The 11984-nt window shown below is 40.8% G+C and overlaps 1 protein-coding gene across 4 annotated transcripts in view; it reads left to right on the top strand.

Annotated features, from left to right (window-relative positions):
• Positions 1-11984, top strand: part of Ncoa2 (nuclear receptor coactivator 2) — a 375936-nt gene that overhangs the window by 992 nt on the left and 362960 nt on the right. The window lies entirely within an intron of this gene.

Genomic DNA, 11984 nt, shown 5'->3' with positions numbered 1-11984 from the left:
CGGTGGGGGCGGGGAACTGGGGGCCGGGCCGTGGCGGCGCCGAGCTGTGCTCGCCCCTGACTTTAACTTTCTGGGTGCGGGCATGTGTGCTGGAGGCGCGCTGGGCCGGGGGCGGGAGGCGGTCCGGGAGGTTCCGGGTTGGCTCGCCAGCGCCCCCTTTTCCCTGCCCCGCTCCCCGCCCCTGAAGGGACAGGCCCTCCGGGCCCCAGGCGGGAAGAGGGAGGGGCCCTCGCGGCCGGCTCGCCACGGTCACGCCCCGAGCTCGGGGACACTCCTCTCCGGGGCCCCTGGGGTTTACTGGGGGAGGGGGCTAGGGTCGTCGCTGCGGGCTGTGGCTCCCCGCCCCCCGCCCCCCGTCCCCCGCCCCTCCGGGGAGTCCCGGAGGCGCCTCTTCCGAGATCGGGGGTGGGTCGGTCCCTGCTTAGCTGGTCCCTCCCTCTTCCCCTCCCCCCCAGTGGTTTCCGGGGCCTGCGGGACCAAGGGGCAGGAATCGGGGCCGGAGCCCCTTCCTAAGGCCAGCATCTAGACTGGGACTGACGCCTTCTGGGTCCGTCTTTGGCAGGGGAAACTTTCCCAAACCACAGATAGAGCCTAAACGCCCTCCTCCGCCACCTCGTCCTCTAATCCCACTCCCACTCCACCGCCTCCAACACCTTCCCCTCCCACCGACCCGAATCTTGCTGTGGCTGACTGATGGGGCAGTGAGCCAATCGAAGGCGGGGAGCTGACCTGCCGGGTGTCGGTAAGCCAATCGTGAGGTCCAGAGAAAGGAAAGGGGCGGGGTTTCACCCGGACCAGTGGGAGCGGAGTTGCGCGCGGGGCGGGGGAGTCATGGAGACGCCAAGAGCTCTCCACTCTTGTTCATCCCTTGTCACCCGCACCTTGCTGGGGGAGTGTCACTTACAGGAGCTCTGATCCGGGGAGACACATAGAGGTTCACGAGATCGCATATTGTTCTCATGTGGCAAGGGGTGGTGTCTTAGACACGACGAAGTCTGAAAGGCACTTTAGAATGTGGCAGTAACTCTCCAAGTCCGGTACTAAAATGCTAAGTATTTTAATCGTGTCCTGGATCTCAGCGCCGGGTTTACGTGTAGAGGATCATAGACGTTATCAGTTTACCAACGTGTCAGTTTCGCACTGCCTCTCCAGTACTGGGACAATGAAATTTGAAAGGCTACCTTGAGAATGAAGGAACAAGGTAGCTTTGCGTCAACTGATTATTGGAGTGCAAAGCATCATTGTTTGTGATGGCTTCACTGGTTCCTTGTTTAATTAAACCACCAGTTCCCAAAGCGCCTTTGAAAGTTCGGTATTTGGGGGATGACATTAAAAAAAAGTTGTGGTTGTATGCTGTGCGGATTTTGTTGTTTTGTTTTAGCTCTGTCTTGGGTAAAGAAAATGAAGTTAGGAACCAAAGCTTCAGGGAAACATTAAACATGAGTATTTAAGGAGCAAAGCTAGTCAAAGAATATTTGTGTGTGTGGAGGAGGGGAAAGTCTGAGTAAAATGTAGTTTGCCAGCTTATACCCACACAAAATTCTTAAAAATAATTTTAGTTGTCTTAAACAACTGCTGAATTGTACAGCGTGTGGATACTTTCCTGGTCTACGCGCTGTTAGGCATCGTGTTTGGTTGGGTGATCTGTTTGTTGAGTTCAGGAAAGTGACTTTCTCAACTTTTGAGTTTTAAGAACAGAGAGGTTATGGCTTCGATTCTCTGAGAGGATCACAGGTTGCTCTGTGGGATATCAGTCTTAAAAAGACAGCAGCTGTTACAGTGCTTTGTGTGTCTGTGTGTATGTGTGTGTTCCTGTTCTTTGTTAGTGAGGTTAGTGTATCCCGACAGCAGCAACTCTTCTTTTTTCAACTGGCATTTGTAGGATCTTTAAGAGGTCAGAGAGTGAACAGCGTTATATGAAGGATGAATCTGTTCATTTTCTTGGGAATATGTATGCTATGAAATTAATTTGGTGATTTTTAAAAGATATTTTATGACATTCGTTATCTGTATTAGCTTATCAGTCAAGCTTTTATTACTACTAGGTTATGAAGAAAGAATCAATAGACTGTAGTTTTAGGGAATGTATTCTGTTGCAGTACACCATTTTCAAATTCGTAATATGAATTCCCAATCCAGTATGATTTTGAGTGTTCATGGAGACAAATTAATTGCATTTTGGTGTACTCCTAGAGGTGCTATTTTAGTGATAAAAGTCAAAGCAAAAAAAAAAATATTAATTTAGATTGATAGAAGTAAAGCTGTATTGTAAATTAAGCCATTCCACAATTTGATAACCTTCAGCCCCCCATGGTCAATTTAGTTACTGAAACCCACTCTGATGTGTGCCTCTCTTGCGTTTTTGTACGTTTAAAGAGCATTATTTTATTTAGTTCTTTACTCTGATCCTTGAAAATGTTCTCAGATTCTTGGGGGTAGAGAGTAGCAAGTCCCTTAATGCCTGGCGAGGGGAGAAAAAAGCCTTGCTCAACCATATGGAGACATCTAGAAAAAGATGTGCGCCGTCAGCTGTGATTCCATTGTGTGCTCTCTCAGACTGGATCTGAGCCTTTTTCCTCCTGGGAATTTCTGTCTTAAACAGAGGAGTTCTTTGACTGTTAGATGGCAGGATACTGAAGCAGAGGGTAGAAAAGAGCTCACCAATTATGAATTTAATTTTTTTGAGTAGTCAGTATTTTTTAATTTTAATCCTTCATTGGTTAAATATAAATTAGGTAACTTTGTGTTAGGGGAGTCTTTTACTAGAAATATAAAATGTAAAAGGTGGAAGGAGTTGGTTGGCTTTTTCTATAGTTATGTCTTACTAAAGCTTTCCCAGTCCCAGTGGAATAAAGGATCTATGAGCAGACTTCATTACACACTGTATTTAAGGATTCAGGACCTTACCTGTTTCAAATCACTTAAGGCTGAAATGTGTCCTGCAAGTTGACAGCTTGCATTTCTTGGAAAAAATTATTTTTGTTATATTAAACATAAAAGCTCTTTTAAGCAGTCCTTTTTAGAATGTTGGGTACAAAAAAGAAATATGGCCTCTTTAAACAATTTTTGTAGAAGATTAATTCTCTGAAATTTGCCTGTGTCCTTATTTGATATTTTGACAGAAAATTCTATGTCATGATTAAAATTGTATCTTAAAGTATAATTAATGTTTAGTTGTTATGACAAGACTGCTATTGAATAAATTTTAGCTTTTTGATATTTTGTGTTTATGATTTTGTTTTGTACTGTGTTATTACATGCTTTACTGATTTTAAATGAAGAGAATAGGAGGGAGAAAATAAGTCACTGCTTTAAGATACTGTTTTTTTTTATTACAGTAAATCATAAAATCAGCAAACCAGGAATCTTTTTCTCTAACACTGTTTTACCTTTTTTTTGGGGGGGGCATTGCTTGGGGTGGAACCCAGGGCCCTGATCGTGATAGGTAGGTGTTCTTCCACTGACCTGCGCTCCTACCCTGATACAGTACTGATTTCCATGCATATAATGAAAGCCTTGTAAAGGAACAAAACAAAACCTTTAATTCTTTATACTTGCTTTTAAAAACAATTTACTTTCTTTATAAATTTTCTTATCTCAAGCTAATTTTATGTCTTTGGCTTGCTTTTCTAAACAAAGTGATGTTTTTAGTGTTTGTATATTTAGTTCCTTTTTTGTTTGTAAGACCTGTAGGAGGGTTTAAGGATTGCAAACTGTAGGCAGACTATCATATCATTACTCTCAGAAGTCTTTTAAAAAGTAATGTCAGAAGGGACTGGGGAGATGGCTCAGTAGAATCAGCTGGAGCATGAGTTCACTGCGGTTCCGCCAAAAAAAAAAAAAAAAAGTAATGTCAGAAAATCTGTAAAATACAATTTTAGCATCACACATCTTCAGTTTGGACAACATAGAGAATATGCATACTAATTTCTAGACAGAGGGCTGAATGTGACTTCTATCGATATTTTAGAAGTTTGTGTAGTTTTCCTAGGTGTTGTAAAACTTCTGTTCATCAAAAGGAGTGGGAATCTAAAAGGTCAACTTCTGCTTTGAAGGTCACTGGAATTAAAAGACTAGATGGCCTTCAGGTAAAACATGCTTTTTGGATTTTAGAGCAGGATCTTTTTATGTTTCCTCATGAAATGTTGATCATCGACCACATTTCTGGCTTTTAGTGGTTGTGATGACAGTACAATTATGGAAATACTGATTCTAGAACATTGCTCAATTGGTTCCCTGTTTGGAGGTTTCTAGAAAAGTAAATGAGCAGGGAACCTATGGGAATGCTTTACTTTTGAGAGTTTTAGATATAGAGTGATACATGTAAGTAATAAAGAAAAAGGGCTGCATGTTAGCAGATGCTATTAACAACTAAAGGTTTTTAAAAAGATCTTTGTCAAGGCATCAGTTGACTGGTATATAGAAAGTTTTAGCCTGGAAATTGTGATAGAATTTATGGCTCAAAGTCCCAGTTCCAACCCTTCTTATCCTTGTTGACCAATTTAAATTGCAACTTAAATTTTGTGTTGAACTTTTAAGATCTTTTGTTTGCATTCTGGCCTCAGCCATGTTTTTATTCATTGTTCACTTACTTCATTTGATGACTATTTAAAGAGTTCTGGCATTGACAGTGTACTACTTTCATAGTAAAAAAAAAAAATTTAGGGGCTGGGGAGATGGCTCAGTGGAATAAGTGCTTTCCTGGCGAGCACAAGGGTATGAGTTCAACCCCTGGTTCTGCAAAAAAACCCCACCCAAATAAAAAACAAACAAAAAATTTGCAAATCCAGTGATCAAAGACAGACCAGAGAGCAAAGGATAATTTTCCTTTTCTTTTGGGTTGGGGAGAAAGTGGAAAGGGAAATGTTGACCTTAATTTCAACTTGTTTAATATTTAAGATCTATTCTTTCAAGTGTAATTTTAATTACATAGTGTCAGCAAATTTTGCTTAGAGTTTGGGTTGTATTTTTCCTGAAAATATTTTCACCTCAAATATTTATAATTAATTTGCCCTCCTTTGAAATGGTGTTGCGTCTTCTCTTTCCCTAAGTCCTCTGGGAGGTGTGGTCAGAGTGGCACTTTTGTTGATCAAAGGTAACACGGAAACATTGGGGACTTGCATTTCTGTGGGTTTCCTGTGCATTGTTGCTGCCCTAGGGCTATATATTCTGGGCCTTGACACCTGTAGGTTTCTAAAGGAAGTTAAGCACCTGTGTGCAGCCTTGCACAGATGTTCTACAGTGGTTCAGTTTTTCTAGGTGTAGCTCATTCTTAGTCTTTCTTTTAAAAAATTTTTAAAATTTGTATTAGTACACATCTACAGTATATAATGATTATGTTCGTTGTGGAAAGTTGGTATGTGTATATATAGCACATCTCAATTCTTTTTGCATCCCCTTCTTACCTCCCTCCTTCTTCCAACTCTTGACCCATCCATTTGCAAAAGATCTGTTTCCATGTTTTCCATCCATCTTTTGTTTTGCTCTTTTATGTTTTTTGGCACGGTGTTGAGGCTCATGCTCTAATCCTAGCACTTGGGAGACTGAGGCAGATTTCTGTGAGGTTAAGGCCAGCCTAAATTTAGTGAGATACACTTGGTTTCTCATGTAAGAGGTACTATGTGATATTTAAGCCGTGTATCTGATTTATTTCAATTGACATCATGGTCTTACAATGCATTTGTTAGGGCCAGCCAAATAGGTCAGTGGATTAAAGTGCCTGCAAGCAGGTGCAGGGACCAGGGGTTTGATCCCAGGGCCTGCTGTGGTGGCATGCGCCTGTAATCCCAGCACTTGGGAGACTGTAAATAGGAGAATCACTACAAGTTGATCTAGTAGTGAGACCCTGAATACCCTGTAGACCTTTCCCTAATATACAGAAAAAATAAAATACATTTGTATTCCTAAAGGTGACTCAAGTTTTTCTTTTTTTATAGCAGAATAGTGTATCACTTAGTGTAAATATCACCTTTTCTTTATCCAGTCATTTGTTGACAAATAGGCCTCATCCAAGATTTACCTATTACGAGTTATGCTTCTAGAAATATGAGCATCCATGTGTCACTGTAATATATCTTTAACTTTTAAGAAGATACTTAGAAAGTGAGACTAGCTGGGTCAAGTGGGACTTATAGGATTGATTTTTTTTTTTTTTTGTGGAACTGGGGATTGAACTCAGACCCTTGCACTTGCCAGGCAAGCTTATTCTACTGAGCTATCTCCCCAGCCCCTGTCAGTTTTTGAGGCATCTCCATACTGTTTTCTATAGTGGTTGTACTAGTCCACATTGACACCAGCAACATAGAAAGGTACCTGCCCAAACCCTACCATTATGTGTTATTACTGGATTTCTTGAGTGTAGCCCTTCTTTCTGGAGTAAGATGGAATCTCAGTGATGTTTAATTTGCATATCTCTAATGATAGAGAGGTTGATTGTTATTTTCACATATTTATTGGCGGTTGGTATCTCTGGAAGTGTCTGCTTGTCAGTGTATCTTCTAAATTATTAGTTGTATATCCAAAAAAATTGTTTTCCCATTTTCTAGGTTGTCTCTTCCCAGTGTTGGATGTTTCCTTTGCTGTGTCATTCTTATTCTTGCCTAAAATGTCTACTGGGAGAGTAACCAGTGACAACATAAGTGACCGTAGCAACTATCACCAAGTGTTAGCATCCTAGTAATATTTTTGAAATGTGCTCCATTCTCTCATCCTTGGCACTACCCTGTGAAGTACAAGTCACCCCATATTCCAGGAGATTGAAATTTAGAGAAAATTAAGTCATTGTGCTTGTTTGTATAAAACTTTGGGAAGAAAGGGAACCTTGACAGTGAGTGGGGAAACATCATGAATATCAGAAAAATAGTGAATCTGAGAATGTCTCCTAGTAGGAATTTGATGATGCAAATGTGTTTAAGAATTTATGTGGCTCTTAGTGGCTGTGTAGTCTGTAAAAAGGATGAAAAGATTTGAATAGTTCTAGTAGGACACAAATTATGGCGTCTGGTATCTCCAGACCTTTGCCTTATACATGGACAGAGGTTATTTCTTTTAAGACTTGTATGAAGTCTCTAGCCATTTTATCTTCAGCCCAGATCTTAACGATTCCTGAAATTGGAGGATTCTTCCATGTTTCAACTTTCAAGAAATAAGAACTACTGAAAGTAAGCTAGTTAACATCTACCAAGTGCTTACTAAAAACCGAGTGTGAAGTTAAAATGGTTTTATTCAGTGCGGTGGTATGTGTCTTATTATAGCATGTTTCTTGTTGTAGAGTTGTGAAGTAGTTGTACTTAGTAGCATCCCTCTTTTATGGCCCAGGAAATAGAGACAGAGTTGTTAAATAACCTGGCAAAGGTCACAGTCAGACTGTGGAAGAGGAAGTTAAACCCAGGCTCTCTGTTGCTCCGTTGGCCTTGCCCCTTCACTTGAGTGGCTAGATGCTAGGCTTTTTTACCTCATGCTTTTTGAGGTAATACATCAGTAAGTCTCTGGTTGGAAAGGGAAAAGGGTAGGAATGTGTTTTGCAAAAGCATATTTGTGCTGCCTATTCTTACAGTGGAAAACTTGATTGTGGGGGAGACGTAGAGAGCAAATTGAGAGAACACTATAGGGGATACAGATTTAGAAGAGTAAAATGCTAATATGGATATCTGTCTTTTTATTTCTTTAAAAATACTGATTTCTAGTGTGTTTAACTGTGGGTGCAGATTGTGTGATTCGCGTTTTGCACTCCATATAGCAAGGATGACTTGGTGCTGATACTGTACTCTCAAGAGAAGGCTGATAATGCAGTCAGTCACCTGACTTCTGCTCTGCTATTTGTGGAATTCTTCTGTGTGCTCAATTGTTTGCAGGGAGCAGGAGAGCTTTTCAGGGAACTCTTTCACCTATGCACATGGGAGGATCTGTATGCACTGCTTTTAATATTCCAGTTGCCAGGACTGCAGACCTGTTATCACAGATGAAAATATAGTACATGCTATATATATTTTTTTCTATTCCCAAACCTTCAAAGAGACTCATCCTGGAGAATATGAGTGAGTTTTGGAAGTTCTATTGTTGCTAACTGATCTCTTCTCCTTGAAGAACCCATCAGTCTAAATGAGGATTGTCTTTTCTAACAGACATTGCTGCTTGTAAAATCAGCTCATGAGTAAATATGAAATGACTGCCTTGCTTGTGGTGTTATACTGACATTTGTAAGAATATTTAACATTAATTTTTAAGATTTTAAGTTTTATTGTTAAAATACTTAAAATGAAAAGCTTTAATGTAAATTAAATAATTGAGCTGCGTATCTTAAAGGATCCCATATCTTTACTTGAGCCATTTCTAGGTCATCTCTAAAGTCAATTCAAATGGAAAAATTAGGTAGTTGGCATAGGTTACATTTTAAAAATACATTTTTAATGTGCTAGGAGGCTAGATGAATATATTATATCTCCTCACCCTTTTTGGTGATACTGGAGGCCCAACCCTAGGGACTTCTGTATGCTAAACATGTGTTCTATTGCTGAGTTATACCCCTAGTCCCTAGGATATATATTTTAAAATAAAATCATTCATAAATAATGTTTAATATGTAATCACCTCTGATGGTTATTGTTGGGACATGGATAAGAAATTCTTTCATATGTACTTTTAAATTTCTAAATAAGGAATACAGAAATTCCTTACTAAAATTTTGAATTCCAAGAGTTTCTGAATTTCTGTGCATTTAATGTCATACCATTTGTTAAGATTGTTGAAGTTGTTCCTGGTAGTTGTGGAGACAGGCCATGGGGTTTGCTGGTTCGGGAGGCACTTCTGCTGACTTTTACTGGCGGATTTGTGCCTGTAGTATCCTATGGATGTGGTAAGGTGGCAGTGCATTAAAAGTAAGCTCCAGCTCCTGACTGCTCATGACTCTGAAGTGAAGGTGGAATGATAAATAGTGGTATAGCCTCTGCTTCTGTTTAGGTTTAACTTTTGTGCGTGCCTGTGTGTGTGTGTGTGTGTGTGTGTGTGTAGGGATACTGGGAATGTTACTGAGAGGTGTTCAACCACTGAGCCTCATCTCCAGCCCTTCTATTTCTTTTGTTTTTATAAACTTAAAAAAAAATCTTTATTTATTTGGAACAGGGTCTTGCTACACAGCTCAGATGCGTAATGATCCTCATGTCTCAGCCTCCCCATTGCTGGGATTTCAAGTGTGTTCCACCATGCCTGGTTTTGGTGATGGTTTCTGTGGCTGGCACAGCGCTCCCGGAGTTGCATGTTCAGGGTGCCTGGTCCGGCATGGCATGCAGTACCGGGGATCAAACCTGGGTCCTTGTGCTTGCCAGGCAGGTGCTTAGATCCCTGAGCTATCTCCCTAGCCCCAGCCCTTCTATTTCATGGGGTCTAGCTAAGTTGCCCAGCATGGCTTCAAATTTGTGATCCTTGTGCCTCAGCCTTCTGAGTTGATGGGATTATAGGTGTTTATTACTGTGCTTGATTTGGGCTTAATTTTTTATAGCTCTTTCTTTTCCTTGTATCCTTTTGCCCTATTTTTTTTTTTAAATCTTGAACATAGAATTTAGGTGGTAGTAAAAAAGGTCATAGTTAAGGTTGTGGGGGAAGGTTTGTTGCTGTCTTTGAGGAGTTTATGTGTTGTGATCATGATCTATAGTTTCCCTGCTTATTAAACAGATTTGCCCTAAGAGTATTTGGTGGAAAGGCTAGCTATTATGAATGACATTAGGTTGTACTTGGGTTAAGATCACTTAACACAATCGTTGTCCTACTTGTTGGAAATTAGTTGGTTGCTGGACAATATTGTGGTCCAACAGAGTGAGACTCAGCCTCTATTTTGTAAGAGAATTACTACATTCTGTAGCTTTTATATATTTTATTTCTCTCCTTTAAGGATATTATCACAAACTCTATAATAATAGTCCAAGTGGTCAGAATGGTGTAAATTGAAAATACTAATGTGAGTTGATTGGTTAAAAACTAATCAGTGGGATGTGATGGAGAATGCCTGTAATTTCAGCTACTTGGGAGGCTAAGGCGGGAAGATTGCAAGTTTGAATCAACGCAGCAAGACCCTGTTTCAAAATGTAAAATGAAAAGGGCTAGGGATATAGGTCACGGTAGGGTGCTCTTGGTTTCTATCCATGTTACCATTGAGGCATGTGGTGGGGAGCAAAACCTTAAGCATGCCTGTGTCTTTGTAGTTTCCCATAGTGTATTATATCTGTAATTCTCTTTTGAGATTTACATGTGATGTTCTTGTTGTGGTAAGTCAGATTAATGTCTTGATTCTTTAACTCTTCCACACAAGTGTGAAATAAAAATATTCCTTAAAAATATTAATTTATTGTATTCTTTACTGCTAGGGTCTTTGCTAAATAAAGTATAAATTACAGTCTCCTGAAGCTTATGGAAGTCACATGAAGCTGTATCCCTTAGGACAATGGTGACGAATCTATGGCACACGTGCTGTAGCAGGCACTCAGTCCTCTTTCAGCATGTCAGCCAAGTAAGTATTCGGGCTCAAGTGTAGTGTTGGCACTTTGTGATAAATAAGTGGGTTTTGGATTGCAGTTTGGATACTTGGTTTCGAAAAAGTTCACCATCGCTGTCTCAAGCTATACCACTGTCTTTTATTTTAAGTAAGGGACACATACAGTTAGTTAAGAATCCTATTGGAGGGCTGGGGAGATAGCACAGTGGCATACATGCCTGCTTGCCAAGCATAAGGTCCCAAGTTTGATCCCCAGTAGCAAAAAAAATGAAAAAATCACAAGAATCCTAATGGAGTAAAAGATACTAAATAAGCTATTAAGTATAAGACAAGAAAATTACATACTCATTGTAGACTAAATATATGTACTGAAAGTGATTCCCACCCCCCAAAAAAAAAATTCATCAAAATGCTGGATATTGAAGGGGATTGGAAACTAGAGAATTATCTTTGTCTAGCTGAAAGACACTCACATAATTCATAGGAACATTCTTAGAATCGTTGATGACCTTATGGTAAATATTCTTGTTTTGAGAAACTTTCAGGAGAGAAGAGAGCTAGGAAGAGAGCTGGATTTGGGGCTCCAGAGATCCAGCTAAGGCTTAGACAGGAGGGAGCTAGGCCTAGGCACAACTGGCTTGTCTCTAGGAAAGGTTCTGCCTCTTGTCATTTTGTGTGCATGTGCCCAGGGGAAGGAGCTGTTGACACTCCGATGAGGAGGGGAGGGGAGAGAGGGAGATCCTGTGGTAGGTAGAGACTGGGACAAGTCCCAGCGGGTTGAGGCCCTGGATACTTACCTACACAGCAGGTGTCTATGGGACTCTCCTAGTGGAAGCTGTTTGCTTCTCATGTGTGGGTTCTTCTGTGCTGTACCTTTAATTCTGAGCCAGGATGGTAGTACTCTTGGCCTGCTCCCTTAAAGCACCACCTCCATGCTCTGTGTTACCATATTGAGCATTTGGGGTACTCTCCATTTTCAGGTGAATTCTGGCATACAAATCCACTGAAGAACAAACAAATACTAGGAATTTGTCCAAATTGAGCACATTGCCTTTACCAGTCTTGGGCATTTGTGTACCCAGTGGAGGAATGAGGAAAGGCTGTGTGTTTCACTGAGCGAGGCAGAGTTTTCCCTTTTCCATCCACTTCCTGTTCCCCACAAAAGTTTAAGTAGCAGCCTGAGCTGTATTCCAGATTTTTTTGGCCTTCCCTAATATTTCTTAGATGTTTACTCTTTTCAATAAAGGTTTTGGGGTTGGGGTTGTAGTTCAGTATTAGAGTGCTAGAACCTGTGGGTTTCCTAGCATTGCTCCCCCAGGAAACCAAAGTGAGTTTGGGGACTTAGTCAGTGTATAACAAAAACAATAGAAAAGAAGTACATTGAGAAAGTAACAAGGTGATAGCTGAGCGGATTAAAGCTCCTGCAAGCAGGCACAGGGTCAGGGGTTTGACCCCCAGGCCTGCTGTGCCAGCCCCACCCCTGGGGTGCACTGAGCGT

This window comes from Octodon degus, unplaced genomic scaffold, assembly GCF_000260255.1.
Source record: "Octodon degus isolate 3935 unplaced genomic scaffold, OctDeg1.0 scaffold00091, whole genome shotgun sequence".
NCBI classification, from domain to species: domain Eukaryota; kingdom Metazoa; phylum Chordata; class Mammalia; order Rodentia; family Octodontidae; genus Octodon; species Octodon degus.
The sequence above is the reverse complement of the archived record's forward strand: the minus strand, read 5'-3'. Positions and strand labels throughout refer to the sequence as shown.